This window comes from Chaetura pelagica, unplaced genomic scaffold, assembly GCF_000747805.2.
Source record: "Chaetura pelagica isolate M959 unplaced genomic scaffold, ChaPel_1.0 scaffold542, whole genome shotgun sequence".
Classification (NCBI taxonomy): Eukaryota; Metazoa; Chordata; class Aves; order Apodiformes; family Apodidae; genus Chaetura; species Chaetura pelagica.
In genome coordinates this window covers 178,361-190,207 of record NW_009952493.1, presented here as the reverse complement: position 1 = coordinate 190,207, position 11,847 = coordinate 178,361, and the positions used below count along the sequence as shown (strand labels likewise).

Genomic DNA, 11,847 nt, shown 5'->3' with positions numbered 1-11,847 from the left:
CCCCTCCTCCCCCCCCCCTCTTTCTATGATTGATTAATGAATTAATTAATTATTAGCTATGGGATTTGTGTGTGTGCACGTTGCTTCCTTTTCACCCTTCACCCTGCTGGGCTGGCCATGATTGCACGTTTGATTCTAAACATAAATCCCCCAGATTTGACTGGTAATTAATGAAAAGTTTGGGGTTATTTTTAAAGGACAATGTCTGGGTTTCTCTTTGCACAAATGGAGTCTTCCCCACCACTCTTAATTTCTCCATTTTTTTCACTGGAGCAAGAGACATTTGTTTTAGATGTGAAAGGATGCGGTTTGTCTTTCTAGTGCGATAGGAATTTGGTCTGTTGCAGGACTGTGTAGCAAGTATTTCCCTCCTTTACATAAAACTGTGATCCATCTTGAAAAAAAGAACCATTTAATTCTATTTTCTTTTTCGGCTGCTGCAGTTTTTTTGGACTTCTTTCTCTCCTTTTGTTGTATTCTGTCATGTGAATTTGGTCTGGCAAATAAGCTGAGAACGCAAATGGCACCTGAGAAAATATTCGCCAGGAAAATTCCTCAAAGACAGATTTTGTTCTTTTTAATTATGGAAATGTCACTTATTTTTTTGCACATACAATGCAAATAATTTTTTTTAATAACCAGTTATATCTTAAAATGTGGCTGTTGAGTAACCTGGGTTACTTCTTTTAAAAATAAATATAACAGTGTATACACAAATATATTAAGAATATGTAATTGGAAGCACTTTAGAACAAAAAATACAGACTAAGACATTTAGGTCATTTAAAGCCAGCAGACAGCAAGTTGCATAACAGAATATTTCAGTTAATTTCTCTTGTTATCATGTGGGTTTCTCATTGGGATATATCTTGTTAAGTTTCTGTCTGTACCAGGTAGAGGTTGTAAAACCAAATGATCTGGAGGGCAAAGCGAGAGATGTTGGGTTTTGGTGCTACTGAGATTCTTGGGCTATTTTTGCCTTTCCAGAAAAGTCTCTTCTTTTATTACTGAATTCGATCCTTTCAGTGCCAACATGGAGATGGCAAGAAGTAGGTGGGAGTGAACTTGGAAATGGACTGCAAGGTCTGGGAATGTCTAGAAATCAGAAGGAGAAGACAAAATGTTTTAAATAATCAGCTTATTGCCATGGACTTGGAGAATGAAAACGTGCAGTTCCAGTAGAGAAAGGCAGAGAATACAATGACAAGTCCATGCTCAGGAAGCATTTAAAAGCTACGCAGGTTCATGAAATGGCTAAATCACAGCAGGTTTTCCTGAAGAATGAAATTATTTCCTTGCCCTGAGCATGGCTGCCGAACTTCAGGACCTAATCCCGGGGCAGGGCAGCCAACTGAAATACAGGCAGCATCACTTTGATTCCTTACATCCCTTCTCTCCTTCCTCTGGGGACCCGTGTGTCGGAACAGGGCTGTGCCATGGGATGCAGAACAGGTCAAAATTGCATGGCTGGATCTAAAGGCAAGGATCCATGTAGGGCAGAGGTGCTTTGCTGTGGTGCCAACTGTCCCAGGGTCTCGCCAGCTCCTGACCTGCCTCAGGCTCTGATATAAATCAGGATTTAATGCCCAAATCAAGGAGGGTTTTGACTCTCAGAGAGAGGAACGGAAACCTTGACAAAAAGGTCGTGTCTTTTCCCCATGAAGCAAAAATGTCCCCATGAATAAAACATCTCTCACTGTTTTCAGGAGAAGATGCTGCAGACAGGTGTCCTTGTCTTCCCCAGAATCCCTACAAGTTCACCCAAAATGAACAATACAGAGGACGTGTAAGGCAGAAACACCAGGGGCATGGTGAGCAGCATCCACAGGGAAGGAGGGAGTCGAACAAGCTACCAGCAGAATTTCATTCATTAAATCCACATCTTGCATATTTTTTTTTGAGATTCGGGCAATACCAAGGAGCCAGAGCATCTCCACTGCACTGAAGGGGTGTGAGGAGATGCCCCACGTGGGGCTGAGGGGCCATCAAAAAATGGCAAAGGGTTTTAGAGGTTTCTTGAAGGCTGAGGAACAGAACGGCAGAAATATCTGGGCCAGGGCTACCTGGCTGCTTGGGCAGAGACAATGGTTCCCTCAGCGTGCAGAATTAAATGTCTCCTTCAGTCCCACTGGAGGCCAAGAGCATCTGCTCTGTGGGGTGAGATCCTACCCAGTGGGCTCCAGCACGATCTGACACTGGTAAACAAAGCATCTTCTTCCAGTTGTCTTCCTGGTCCTGTGATTCCTAGGCAGGCACACAGCAGACTTGGGGGGATGAGTCCCACTGGCAGGGTTCAACACACCCCAAAAAGGGGGAGGAAACCAAGGATGGGGCCCAGCATCAGCCCAGGGCTCCTGCAAGCCCTCCAGGCCAGGTTGGGTGGGAGATCATCGGTGCTTCCCCAGCCCCAGCTGCACCCACTTCTGCTAAACAAGCCCTGAGGATGATCAGTCATCCCACAGGACCCCAGGACCTGACAGTGCCCGGTCCTGCTGGTGCTGCAACATTGCTGGGGTTTTTTTCTACAGTACAGGGAATATTTTGGCAGCAAAATCTAAACAGATCGTTTCTGCTCTGGGGCATAAATAGGAAAAACGTTTCTTGCTGTGGTGGGGAGGAAGAGTCTGGCTGTGCAAGAGACACAGATGTGCAATGGAGCAGGGTCTCAGCCCCTGGTGAAGGGGCTCAGGGGTGGCTGGAACAATCCAGTGCAGCCAGACAATACCAGCAAGCATGACACCAGTGCCACTGGGGTGGGAGGGATAAAGGCAACCTGAGGGGTTGCACTGAGCTGTGTTTTCACTGAGGGGCCCTGGGAGGATGCTGCCCCTTTGGTCATACTGTCTGGAGGAGCATGACTCCACAGCAACCCTCCAGCTTGCTCACCACCACGTTGGAAGGGGGATCCTGCCCTTGGCTCCATGGTGACACATTTTGTCCCAGGCTGTGAGGCTCAAGCCATTGGATCTTGGCACGGAGAGCACAGGGACAGGTGGACTGTGAAGAACTTTGAGGCTAACACAGACCTGCAGGGTCCAGGCTCACTGGTGGCAGAGGGACAGTGGAGCCACTGCAAAGCCAAGAGGGGGAGTTTGCAGCCCAGTTTGTTTGCCGACAACTCCCTGACATCACCCTGTCCCTGACCAGCCAGCATGTTCCCAGGCAATGTCTGAGCACAGTCTAGGGGTAGCACAGACTGTAGATGTGACCTTCAGAGAGCAGGGTGGTGTTTGGCCACAGGTCCAACCCTTCTTCACATGCTTCCATCCCATTACAGCAGTGACAAGGAACAAATGGGGCACAGATGGGAAAAGGTCATCTAAGTGCTGCCTGAGAGGCTGCTGACAAGAGGAGCTGAAGCCAACAAAATCTTCCTCAGATACATGTCCAGCACTTAAGCTGTCTGAGTTGCTGCTTCTAAAGGAGAGCCTGAGAAGGAAGAGGTGGAGGGATGCCCCTTCCAACTCAAACCATTCCATGATTCTATGATGGTTTATGACATGGTGAGGCCTTGGACACCCAGGACTGCTGTTCCTCCTGACCTCCCAGGGACGGCAAGGATGGGAGCTAAGTGGGCAAAGGGGCTATGGCTGGAACCCCAGCCCCACAGGCAGCAGTTGTGGGTCATGCCAACAACCCCTTTAGGTGCCAGGAGAAGTGATGGTGATTACACCAATCACACCTGCAGTCATTAATTTAATCACAAGTGCCCCAAGAGTAGCCTGGAGGACAGACCATGTCTCAGCCATTGTGGATGGGGAGGATCAAGGTATGAAAGGCTGGTCAATGCAGCACATTGACAGACTGATGGATGGACTCAGAGCTCCTTGGTAACATCCTGAGAGAATTTAGATGAAAATCCAGCCCATGGCCAGAGCTGTGTCAGTGCAAGCAAACAGAGAGAGGAGAGACAGGAAACAACCAGAAACTGCTCCCAGGATGCTCATACGTGTTCAGGAGCTGAAGAAGACAATCAGGGAGGCAACTCCACCCATGAACTGAGAAGAAACACCAAATGCTCTCCTCTTCCATGGGCAGCACTCACCAAGGAGTCTTGAAACCCTCTGGTGTGTGACTGGCCTGGAGAAAGGAGTCATATTCGGAGTCATGGTGTAAACAGGGAGTAAAAGGTTCAGCCCCACTCCTCTCATCATTTCTCAAGGCATAGTATTAATTAGTTCACTGCCCAAAACTATGACTCACCACATGTGTCTTCCCATCCAGCATTACTTGGCCTCTAAGCAGATGACTTGGCAACTGCAAGGAAGGCTTTGTCTATTAAATGTTATTAAATTTTATATCTGTCCCTTAGACATGTTCTCAGGGGAGGCTGGAGGCTTTGACTGCAGACTGAGCATCCCAGTGGCCTTGGGCCCCTAGGAAGAGGCAGAGAGAGACTTAAAAACATGTTCTCACTGGTCTCACAGCGACTTCCTCATTAGGAAAAAATCTGTGTATGAAAACCATTTGCATGTAGACACAGTCTGAGGTGACAAACAACGTGTCTCCTGTAGCTTGCAGTGTCTCACCTTGCTGGAATGATTGGGAGACTTCATTGTCCTGGCAGAGTTGGTCTTTTCATCCTCTGAAGTTTCAAAGCCCTTATATCCTGTAGCCTGTTAAAGGCACATGGGCCCTTGAAGGTGCTTTTATTGAAAAGGAATAAACTTGCAGGGCAGCAGCAAGAACAAGAGTGGATTTCCTGATGCAAATCCAGCTGTTGTGCCACTACAAAAGAAGTGGGAAAAAACCCCTGTAGCATTTTCCTACAGCTTATGATGCACCCAATTCTGGGGAAAAATGAGTAAGGAGCTGACAGAGGTTGTCAGTGGCAGAGCTGGCAGCACTTGCTGTGCAAGCCCAGAGGTGCTGCCCTGGCTCCTGCTCTGGCACATGAAGCCAAAGCAGCTCCACCAGTGGGCTGTGCTGGCACGTGAAGCTCTGAACTGGAAGAGCTGATGCATAAACCCTGGGTCCCCTGCTGCTGGGGATTCTGGAGGGGTGGACACGTCTAAGGGGTCACCAGCAGCGTCTGCCCCTGGGGGAGTCACAGCCTGGTCTGCCAGAGCTGCAGGTGAAGCTGCCCAAGGACTGCAGTGAGGCCAGAGCTGATGGGAACAGGTGCTGGGGTGACCTGTGGCTGCTCAGAGGAAACAGCTGTCAATAAATAAATGTCCACAGGGTTCAAGTTCTTGTAGTTTAAAAGGTTTTCTTCAGCATTTTCCATAGCAAGGCATGGCCTGTGGGAATCCATATCAGCACCCTGGCAAATGGGCCACACCAGGAAAGCAAGAGCTTGTCAAGCTGGAAGTGAGATGCATTGTCTGTCCTGTGCAGCATTAGTAGCCCTAGACATTGCCAGAGAAGAGCTTCTGAGGAGAGACACACAATCATTCTGGTTGAAAAAGACCTTTAAGATCATTGAGTCCATCCATAAGGCTATAACATCTGTAGTTCTGCCAACCACTAACCCAACTCTACCAAGCCCAGGGTTTAAACCATGTTCCCAAGCACCACATCTATGTGTCTCTGAGACATATCCAGGGATGGAGACTCAGCCACCTCCCTGGGCAGCCTGTTCAGTGAAGAAATTATAATACCTAATCTAAACCTCCCCACATGTACAGCTTTGTGAACCCCAGCTCGGCCCAGGCCCTGGCAGAGTGTTCAGGTGCCAGGGCTGCACCTCTTGTTTTATTGTCTCCCTCAGTGGCACAGGGCAGTGCAGCAGAGTTCTGAGCTCAGCAACAGCTTCAAAATGCCTCTAGAGTACAACAGGAAAGAGCAGTAAGAAATGCCCTTACAGAGAGCATTTCTGGGGACAGAAGGGCTGGATTATTTTAAAGATCTTTTCCAGCCAAAGCAATTCCCTGATTCTGTGAATCCTTCGTCAGAAGTAGCATTTGACAAAGTGAAGCACCTGCCTAAAGGACCCCATGCAAAAGCTCTAGGAATTGAGGGGCAACATCTGGGCCACTAACAGGTGAATTCACACACCAGCTCTTTACATCCTGACTTCTTCCCACAGCTGCCTGTCAACATTCACCTTGATAGACAGGTAGACTCTTCACACTCCATTGATACAGTGTGTATGTGTGCAGGTGGGGAAACTGATAGTGGTGGGAGATTATTTTCTTCCTCTGCTTCTCTCTGGTGAGACCCCCACTACAGCAGTGTGTCCAGGTCTGGAGCCCCCAGCAGAAGGACACAGAGCTATTGGAGCAAGTCCAGAGGAGACCACCAAGATGATCAGGGACTGGAGCAGCTCTGCTCTGGAGCCAGGCTGGGAGAGTTGGGGTGTTCAGCCTGGAGAAGAGAAGGCTCCAGGGAGACCTTAGAGCAGCTTCCAGTGCCTGAAGGGGCTCCAGGAAAGCTGGGGAGGGACTTGGGACAAGGGCAGGGAGGGATGGGATGAGGGGGATGGGTGAAAACTGGAAGAGGGAGATTGAGGTGAGACATGAGGAGGAAATTCTTTGGTGTGAGGGTGGTGAGAGCCTGGCCCAGGTTGCCCAGGGAAGCTGTGGCTGCCCCATCCCTGGCAGTGTTGAAGGGCAGGTTGGATGGGGCTTGGAGCAGCCTGGGCTGCTGGGAGGTGTCCCTGCCCATGCAGGGGTGGGACTGGATGATCTTGAAAGTTCCTTTAAACCCAAACCAGTCTGGGATTCTTTGACAGAATCCACGAGTCCACACTTGTTCTCATTTCAAACCAAATGAACTCTGTGCTGAGATACACTGGGAGGACTGTGGGCTTGAGGGGACCTGTCATCCCCTGCTTGGCATTTGGGGCACCTGTAATACTGGGTTGAGAAATGTCTCCTTCCCTCTCCAGTTCAAGAAGGATGTAGACAAACTGGAGAGTAGCCAGTGGGTGCTTCCAACATGGTAAGGATCCAGGAAGACCTGGTTTACCATGAGAGGAGGTGGAATCTGAGCTCATTTTGTCATTCAGAGGAGACTGAAGGCTATTTATCTGCAACCTGTTGGCTTCTTCAAGGGCTCTTGTAAGTCTGATGGAGCCCATCTTCTCTCCATATTGTCAGTCAACATAGCAAAGTTGCCACAAGATGGGACTTCAGGGTTTATGCTTCCTTCAAGAGGGTGGTGTGGCCCTGAGCCAGGTGCCCATGGAGGTTTGGAGGCCTCCTTGGACATTGCAGGACTCACCTGTATGAAGCTCTAGCCAGCCTGGGCTGGTGTTGGGGTTGTCCTACTCTGAGAAGGTGCTTGGAATAGGAACGTCCAGGGATCCTGTCATTCCTGTAGCTCTGACAGACCCCTTGCTGAGGCCAGCAGCAGTGCTGCAGAAGCTGCAAATTGTTAGACAGCTCCTGGATGCCTCAGTCCCCAGCACAGGTCCAATGGGCAGTGAGACCTTCCTCAGGACCCTGAACACAATGAAGCAGCTCTCACCCTGTGACAGCCCACGGCTTATGAGGGCAAAAGCCCCAACACCTGGCAAGGGGAAACCTGATGCTCACTTGTGTCACTCTGCTACCTGTGATACACCTTTGTACCCAGGTGTGAGTCACTGCCACTTCAGGTAGATCATGACAGGTCTCCAGCTAATGTTTCCTTGCTGATCTGCCTTGGCTCTGCTGGTCTCCAGCTCCTCCACTTGGTCACTGCTCTTCTGGGGGTGTGAGCCAAGAGAGAAGCAAGACAGTCTCAGCCCTTCCTCCCTCCCAGTAGGGGGCCTGGGTGGCTTGAACCCTCAGAGGACATGACTAAATCACTACTGACTTTTAAATCAAACTTTCACAATTGAGCTGAAATCCTGAGGCTCAGTGAACACTGCCACGTACTCACCAGGGCTGGTAACCAGGAGGCAGAAGGTTATCTTCCACTTGAAGCAGGTGATAGAGTCTCAGTGATGTTCCTCAGGCCTCTCCACTGCCAAGTAAAGCAGCTCAACCCAAACTAGTGTCTGGATTTTGCATGGAAAGGCAGGAAAGTATCCAAGCAGCCAATTTTAAAGAGCAAAAAAAGCAAACCTTAAATATGAAATAATACAGCTAACAGAATTGTGCTGCATATTGAACACATGCAGATATAAATGCACTGCAGTTTCAGTTGATCCTGTCATGTGTTCAACTAGAAAATGTCTTCACATGATGTGTCCTACAAATCCCAGTTTCTCAGGCTCACCAGCAGGTGAGAAACATGTCTAGAAATGCACCTCATCTGCTGCTCAGACACAGAAGCTGCTGGTCCATGAGCTGTGTTGGGTCAAAATAATATCTATGGTAATTTGGCTCAACTTGAGCCTGGTTTGAAATTTTTGCTAGGTCTGAGTGAAGCACCCTAGGCACATCTAGTAGGAGCCTTAGCAGCTGCTGGTTACTGCCTTCCTCTTGACCAGTGTTTGGCTGTTTTCCATATGTGATGGTTTATCAAATATGGAACATTTTTTGAGCATTAAAATAGAAAAAAATCTGGATTCAGGGTCCAGCCATTCAGCAACAAGTGCACACCCAAAGCCCTTGGTCAAGACCTTTGTGCATCCAAGAATATTTCTGAGTAGCTATTATAATTTTTAGAACATTATGAAACTTTTACAAAAGGCTTTTTGAAGATGGATTAATGGATTTTATCTATGTCCATATGGATAGGATCGTGTCTCAGGAGCTACAGTTAAACCTAGAAATAAAATTCCAGGAGGCTGGAATTCTTTCTTTATTTAAGCACAATTTGCTCTCAGTTTCCTGAAAGCAATGGCACTAAAAGGGGCTTGTAGTGGAAATTGTTCCCAACCTGGAATAGTTCTAAAAGGTTATAATGTGCTTCTCAAAATTATAAACCATGGCAAGAGAATTGTGATGGGATTCCTCTCCCAGAAAAGCTGGATATGAAATGGGAAGGATTTGTCAGGAGCTTCCCTCTATAATTTACATATCCTATACATAGACAGTTATAGCTCATGTTTCTTAAATTACTCAAAGTTTAATTTTAGCTTTCAGTTGACAGATGCAACCTTATTTTTGCTGACCTGGTCTGAGGTCCACTTTGTATCTACAAATTGAAGTGATTTAATATTGTTCAAATTTGGAGGGAATATTATAGCTTCTGATAGAGGGGGGTACCAGGAGACATTATTTAATGTTGTTTAGTGGAAGTTTCAGGATAAAGACCATACCAGGAGTGTGACATGGTGAAAACCACACCAAAGTACCACCCATGGGGCACAGACTATGAAGCACAAAATTGTCATTAACACTTAGAGCCTTTTGAACACTGTCCCTGCATTGACTGCAGATGAATGTAGAGCTTTTCCTATGATAGTACCTGGAAAGAAATCATAATACTAGGCACACCTTGAGAGTCTCCACCTTTTCCAGACAAGGAACACCATGTTTCTTAGTATTTATTCTAAATTGGAGTGTAGCCAAAGTCCTTAAAAATTCCAAACTGACTCCAAAACAGAAGGTATTTGCAAAACACTGAGTTAGAGAGCAGTCCTTTATAGTTATATCTCATCTCTCTTATCTAACACATACCCTGGCTGGAGGGTGCCTGTTCCACACCAAACATCCATCCATCCATCCATCCACTGTAATTAGCAGACAGACAGCCCAGTGCTGATGCAGGTTTGTTGAGAAAACCTCCACCCTCACCCAAGACAGAAGCTGTGAGCCATCCCCGGCTGAAACGGCTTTTACTGCACAAGCTTGAGACATGGAATATTTACTCTGTAGCAACAAAAATGTTGATCACCAGAACTGTGAGTGTAGCTGATTTGCCACTTTTGAAAGAGCTGTGCTTTGATAAACAGATGTGCTACTATAAAGGAGCCAAAGTTCCTAATTCCTTCTCTAAGGACAGGTTTCCTGATTTGCTAATTTGCTTTTTCACATTTCTCTGAAATTTTCCTCGTTTTAATTAGTCTTCCAAATTTAATCAAGTCTAATTGGCACTTTTTCCAGTGCTTGCACATCTCATTTCTGAATGAGATGCACTTTTCCTGAGCCAGCCTGGCAGGCGTTGGCTCAGACACTGAAAATCTTCCTCTATATTTTCAGCAAACAGACACTTTGAGTTTAAAACAGAAGGGCCCAGTGGTGAATGATAGACTTTTGGTTTTGTTATTCTGATCCCATTCCCATGTCTCATAGTCATCCAGATATCCTGTAGTTACTTTCTAGCAGCTGTGAAGAATTACAATTAGAATCTGCAGACACCCCTGGGGCTGGCACGGGGGCTTCCACAGCCCTAGTGGAGCCCTAACAAGTGTCTCTCCACCCCTCCCCTTCTCCTGCTGGAGGTATCTCCAGGGCAGGCAGCTCCATCCCAGCTGCTTGTCTTGCTGACGTTGGCACAGGTGCAGGTGGGGTTTGCTCACAAAGGTCTGAAATGAGCTCAGTGTCCATTTTGCTCCTTGGACTATGGTGGCAGACCAGGACAATGGTCCCAGCTGAAGTGTCTACAGCCCATCAGATGATTCCCATCATCTGCACACACCAGACAGCTGGGCCCAGACTTGTCTGCAAACATACAACATGATGTATTTTCTGGTAGGAGTTACTGCTCCAGCCTCCAGCCCACACAGCAGCCAAGAGCAGATACCCTGTATCTCAGCCCTGCAGTTCTCTCATCACTGATCAGTTTTTCACCTGATTTCCTAGAATACATTCCCCTTGTTTGCTGATGCTTTTTGCAGTCATGTTTTACTTCTGTTGCAAAGGCTTTTCCTTTGTGTTTTTAAATTCTGATCATGGCATTGCATGTGCTCTGGCCTCATTATCTTTGGCAACAACCAAATCACCTTTAGTAATTTTTTAATTAAATGCATTTGATTTCTGCTTGGCAAGAAGTTTATGTAGAACAGAGTTATCATTGGTTGTGAATTTTTAGTCTTCATTTCAGTTTGCTCGTTTTTCTTGTAAATGTCCTCAAAATCAGATCTGCAGAAACAAAGATTTCTGTGGCTTATGTGGGGCATGGCCTGTTGGTTCTGCTTGGTGAAGGGAGAAAACTGGGAGAGTCTGGGAGCTGATAATGTCCCTTATGAAAAGGGATATTTGCCTCAGCCTAAGACAACATTCAGTATCATAGTTTTGGAGACTTAATTTGTACTAAAGCCCTTGGGGGGGTTTCACAGGATTGCTGGAGTTGGAAGGGACCTCTAGAGATCATCTAGTCCAACTCTCCAGCTGAAATAGGACAACTAAAGCACTTTACCCAGGACTGCATCCAGGTGGGTTTGGAATATCTCCAGAGAAGGAGACTCCATAGCCTCCCTGGGCAGCCTGTCCCAGGGCTCCATCACCCTCACCAGAAAGAAGTTTTTCCTCATATCTAAATGGAACTTCCTGTGTTCTGACTTGTGCCTGTTGCCCCTCTGTCACGATCCGTGACCTATTATATCTCCTTTTTGGAGTGTATTAACTTATCAGGATTTGCTGAGAGATCCACACGTGGGTATCGCCTCACACAGAGGATACAGGAACTTATGTCCCGACTTTTTTGAGTGAATAACCTGCTCAGTGCTTACTAATATTTCTAACAACAGCAAGGTTTATTGTGGGGAAAACAAAGCAATTCGGGGCAGGAGGTTCAAAAGGAGTGATTACAACACATTAAACATATATGGGTACACCTTAGTTACACATCTTATTCACGTGAGGGAAGCAGAGGGGAGGGGTATGCCCGAATGGCTGGATTATATTTTCCCCTATAAGCTGGGGTAGCCGGAATTGTCTCACCACGGCAGTGCAGGTAGGATGAGCTGGGTAGCAAAGAGGCTGCGGGCACTCCAAGCGCAGGCCGCCCCCCCCCACCACAAAGCGGCGGCAGTCGGCACGCGGCTCCGGGACCGTAGGTGTGCAGACGCTGGAAACGCGGCGGTTTCAG

General features: G+C 47.4%; 1 protein-coding gene across 1 annotated transcript in view; it reads left to right on the top strand.

The window, feature by feature from the left end:
• WNT3 (wingless-type MMTV integration site family, member 3) overlaps positions 1-11,847 on the top strand; it is a 47,244-nt gene that overhangs the window by 303 nt on the left and 35,094 nt on the right. The window lies entirely within an intron of this gene.